This window comes from Equus przewalskii, chromosome 11 (assembly GCF_037783145.1).
Source record: "Equus przewalskii isolate Varuska chromosome 11, EquPr2, whole genome shotgun sequence".
Lineage (NCBI taxonomy): Eukaryota > Metazoa > Chordata > Mammalia > Perissodactyla > Equidae > Equus > Equus przewalskii.
Window position 1 is genome coordinate 19,819,027 of NC_091841.1, and position 5,583 is coordinate 19,824,609.

At 34.7% G+C, this 5,583-nt stretch overlaps 1 pseudogene; it reads right to left on the bottom strand.

Annotated features, from left to right (window-relative positions):
- Positions 1 to 2,220: 2,220 nt before the first annotated feature.
- On the bottom strand, positions 2,221 to 3,157 carry LOC103560518 (olfactory receptor 5B2-like; annotated as a pseudogene).
- Positions 3,158 to 5,583: the final 2,426 nt, after the last annotated feature.

The following is a 5,583-nucleotide window of genomic DNA, read 5'->3' on the forward strand; positions in this document are numbered from 1 at the left end:
TTTTTTGAAATACAGTGAAATCTGACTAAATTCTTGAAGTTTAAACAATAGTGATGTGCCAATGTTAGTTTCTTAGTTTTGACAGATGTATCATGATAAAGTAAGATGTGAAAAATAAGGGAAACTAAGTGAAAGATATGCAAGACTTGTTTGTAATACCACAGCAATTTTTTTGAAGTCTAAAATGATTCTAAAATTTAATAATATATTGAAAATAATCATTAATAATGTTTCCAGGAAGAGAAAACCCCATTTTCATAGATTGGAGCCAGAAGGGGCTATTTGTTTTACACTACACTGTCCCCACTCATCTCAGCATATCCCTCTTAGGACATTCAAGCACAGCTTTATAAATCTTGAGATGTTCAATGTTTCCAATTTTATAGAAATGGGAAAGAGTTCATGAGTGAAAATTCCTTTGGGTAGCTTTAGTACAAAATTGAACTCACCTGAGGATCAAAATAAAATGCACAATCATTTTACATTTCATTAGCATATGGGGGTAGGTTATATTTATCGTTGTTAAGTGTTGTCATGCTTACATTTTCTGTGGATGTTTAGAATCATTGGAGTTAAATGAATCATCAATATGTAGGAAAAAATATTGAAAATTGAATCAGGTATGAAACTTATCATAGTCTCATATTTTGTCTTTTCATGATTTACTAAATAGAATTAATTTCATGTATTATTTGCCACTTATTGAGAAATTCCTAATAAAAAAATTTAGGATGGTTATATATTCTCCACTAGATAGCGTGGTTTTCAAAACCATTAATCATTCCAAAAGTGGGAAAATGAAAGTAATGAGTGAGAAAATAGAAAGAAAACTAGCTACATCTGATGAAATGCTCTAAAATTATATTTTAAAGAATTATGTAATAGGTAATGAACTAATTGATCAGCGGTTCAGTTATATTGACTGCTCAACTCAAAACTTAATTAATTACTTGATTTATTAACTTAACAAATTTTTAATGAGAAATTAGTATGGCCAAATTTTATGTATTGGGGAGGAAGTTCTTAGTAAAGAAGCAAAGTCACCTCTGTAGTGTAGTATATGTTCTAGGTTGGGAGATTGATGAACAAGTGAACAAATTAATTATAATAACAATAACTCAGTACTGATCAGGACTGTGAAGAATAGAGCACGGAGGGAACAGCGTTCGTTAGGGAGTGGAGTGACTATGATATGGTAACACTTAAGCAAAGACCTGAATGAAGTGAGGGAGCTTTCTGAGCACTGGCAACAGCAAGTGCAAAGACCCTGAGGGAGGAGCATGTTTCGAGTTGTCCAGCAATAGCAACAGACTGTGTGAAGGAAGTGGAGTTCCTTCCTAAGTAGGAAAGTGGTAAGACATGATGTACTCATCTAAAACTAAAGTATTTGTGCATGAATGACAGCCATTTCATAGTATTTCTAGAGAAAAAATAGTGTAACATTATTATGACAGAGCATTTTGTTTGACGAAGTTGAAGAGTTGGTAGTCATACATAGAAAAATTGAAAAATTCCTTTATTATCAACTGATTCTCTTTTCTTGAACTTAGGTCTTCTTTCTTTTGAAAATTATCTTGCAGTGATACTTTTTCTACCAAATGATTTACTGAAGACAGAAATATTAACTCCTTCAAGACGCTATACTTACAAAGCTCTGAAAAAAATATGCCGACCAAAAGCATATACCTTTATTACAACTCCATGTCACGTTTTTCTTCATTTTGGACTCTTGGAATAGTTTGTTTTTAACTAGAGAAATAAAAAAAATTACACATACATTTATATTCTGTTACCATGATTAGTTATTTTGAGATTTTACTGAAAACTAGCCATACTCCATCTACCTCCTTTAACAAATTTCCCACTCTGTGTATATGTGCACACATGGAGTCCTTGCATGCATTTCTATTCTTGGGTTTGAGCCTTGTGTTACAAATATACTTGCATTGGCATACAATAGAGAAAATGTGAACATATGAATAAATCAAGTATAATAAATTTTATGACAAGCAGGATCTAAAAATTTTAAGGCCCCTTTTGGCCACCCTCATTCAGATATTACATATCTGGACATACTATTTTCTTCTTTTAGGTGGCATATTTTGAAGAGGAAAGGATATAACCTCTATAATTTAAATGCAGTGTGGACCATAAAGTGTGAGTTAATGCGTGGAGAAGATCTGACAGGAATGAAACTAGATTATTGTGGATTCTATAACTCTAAGAAGTGAAGCCTAGAGATAATTTTGCCTTCTCAACAACTTTCTTGAAAGCACTCTTGACCTCTTTGTTCCTCAGGCTGTAGACCGGAGGCTTTACCATGGGGGTGATCATATTATAGAACACAGATGTGATTTTGTCTGTGTCCCTGGAATGACTGGAGTTGGGTGGGGAATACATAAAGATGACTGTCCCATAGAAGATAGAGATGCAGTGAGATGAGAAGCACAGGTGGATAAGAACTTCAGGTATCCCCCACTGAGGGCATCTTCAGGATGGTAACAAATATGAACAGGTAGGAAATCAAGATTACCAAGAGAGCAGCAAAGATGTTGAAGCTTGCCAGAACAGCAAGGATCAGCTCACTAATGTGTCTGTCAGAGCATGACAAAGCCATGACTGCTGGAATATCACAGAAAAAATGATCTACCAAATTGGATCTAGAGAAATACAGCCTGAAAATGTTCAGCGTGGATGGAAGCATTCAGTAAATCACAAAAGTAGGAGCCTGTGACCAGACAAGCACACACACTTGTCATTATGGTGTTATAATGTAGGGGTTTACACTCTGCTATGTAGCGGTCATACGCCATTGAGGCCAAGAGGTAACTTTCCACAGTGCAAAGACTGCAAAAAAGAACATCTGTGCAGCACATACGTTGTAGGAGATGACCTTATCTCCTATGAGGAACCCAGCTATCACTTTAGGAGTGACAGCAGTGGAGTAACCAAAGTCCACCAGAGAAAATTTACCAAGGAAAAAGTGCATGGGAGTGTGGAGACAAGAATCCAAGAGAATCAACAAGATCATTCCCAGGTTTCCAACCACATTGATGAGATAAATGAGAGTGACAGTGGTAAAGAGAGGGATCTGATCTTCTGGGGCATTGGTTAGTCCCAGCAGGATGAACTCAGTCACTTCTGTATTGTTCTCCATGGATGTTATTTGGAAATCACAGGATGCCCTATAGCAATGGAAATAAAGGAACAGAGTGATTAACAAAGAAAAGATTTAATAAGTAAAATTTATTAAATATTATATGTATTCATTTTCATTATAGCAATAATTTGTATGTCAAGATTCTATAGCTCTAAAGTATGGACTAAACAATAAAGTTTAAGGCACAAATTATCTGTAGAGTTTCACACTTTTGAAGCTGAAAGATCTTCATGGATCACTTTCCAAATTCAAATTTTGTAAATTTGTAGCCTGAAATGTGGAAAATGTAATGTCTTAATTCAGATGAAATGTGTTGAATGGATATATCTGTCAATTCAGTTTTCCTAAGCTTAATAAATAAATATGCCAGAACTGCTCAAGACACTTTATATGTATATTCATTTATTATTCTCCATAACCCTATGGGGTTGATTAATTATTATCCCCATTTAACTCATGAAGCACAGGGATTGAGTAATGTATTTAAGTTTACAAGATTATTACTGCCAAAACCAAGCTTTGTACCCATGCAGAATGATTTCCAAGTCTACTGGTCTTACCTACCTTTAGATCAAATTGAATTTAATTCAAATTACAATTGCTCTATGTCTCCAGAGTTCTAAACTCAGTGTTTGGAGTTTCCCAATAAAGTAACTGAGAGATGTATGTGCAGTGTGTGTGGTGGTATAATTGGGAAGCAGGGGCATGTACAACCAGAAGAGGCACTTGTGAAGGGGAAGGCACAGCATTGAGTATAAAGCTTTGGTTCTGGGACTAGGTGCATATCAACCATACCATTTACTACTTAGGAATCATAGGTCCATCTTAACTCCCCTGATCCTGAGTTTTTTCATCTGTGAAATGAAAATAGTATGGAGATCTAACTCAGAGTATTATTGTAAGAATTAAATGATAATGCATTAAATCAATGAGTAAAATGCTAGGTATTTAGCACAGACTGATTAGTGTTAGGCATAATATTGGTAGTAAGATGGAATGATAGACTTCATGTTTGTTTGAGAAAGGTGGATGGTGAAAGGCTCCAGTGTGGATGAGTTTTTTAGTCTTGTAGCCTCTCTCTTCAGCTTGCCTTTTTTGACACACGTGGTCCACTGAGATTTTCTGTTTCTCCAGTGTTTGTCAGTCTGTCCCTCCTCTGTCTGCATGAGTGGATGTTCTAGTTATTTCATGTGGGCCATTCTTTTGCTTAATTTCTTCTTTAAAAATCCACGTTTTAGCTTGGATTGAAAGAGTTTCCTCTCTTAAATTCATTCTTTCTCTCATTTCTGTTATCCCGTAGTTGAATCACAGAGATCAGCGGGTGAAAGTTCCTAGTTTGTTGGCTACAGATCTGTTTTATTGGCTAATTATAGGTTTTAAATTTTTTATTTGAATCTATTCTTGTATAAGAACAGTTTTTTAAATCTTCTTTTAAACTTTTTATTGAGATTATGATAGTTTACAACCTTGTGAAATTTCAGTTGTACATTATTGTTAGTCATGTTGTAGGTGCACCACTTCACCCTTTGTGCCCTCCCCCACTCCCCCTTTACCTTGGTAACCACCAATCAGTTCTCTTTGTCTCTATGTTTAACTTCCACCTATGAGTGGAGTCATACAGAGTTCATCTTTCTCTATCTGGCTTATTTCACTTAACATAATACCCTCAAGGTCCATCCATGTTGTTGTGAATGAGACGATTTTATTCTTTTTATGGCTGAGTAGTATTCCATTGTATTTATCTTTTTATTTGACTCTGAAGCCTTTAGAAGGGCATCTAATTATTGTTCTACTGATCTTCCTTAATCTTTTCACAGCTTCCTTTACATGCCTAGCCTGTAAATTCATTTTGTTTTCCAACATTTGTCAATCACAACCACTTGTAGAATATACTGTGTTCCACAATCTATATTAAGATCTATACGCATTTATATTTGTGTATGTGTGTATATATATACATATATATCTTTGCATTAAATCCTCACAATAATGTTATAAGGTAAGTGTTATTATTATTCCCATTTTACCATTAAGAGAACTGACGACTTGAGGAATTATGTAAAGCTCTACAATTAATATCTACTTTGAGATAATTCCAGATTTAAGATTTAAACACAGCTGTGAAAAAGTCAAAAGCCTGTGCTTTTAGCCACCTCACTGTCAGCATTTATAGATGTGCTAGTAATAGCAAGAGTCGGATTATGAGAAAAGTTTAAAGTGGAGTATGGATCTTGCTAATTCAACATGGTTTATTTTACACTTGTTTTTTTTAAACCTTCACTGAGAGGCCAACAGATGAAATTAATGCCTACTCAATCAGAGCATCACCTATCCATTTTTATTTTACTAATCTTTTTTTAGGAAAGCAGTATGATTATGTTTCAAAAGTATCACTAAACTCCCAAATGATGGAAGTTTTGATA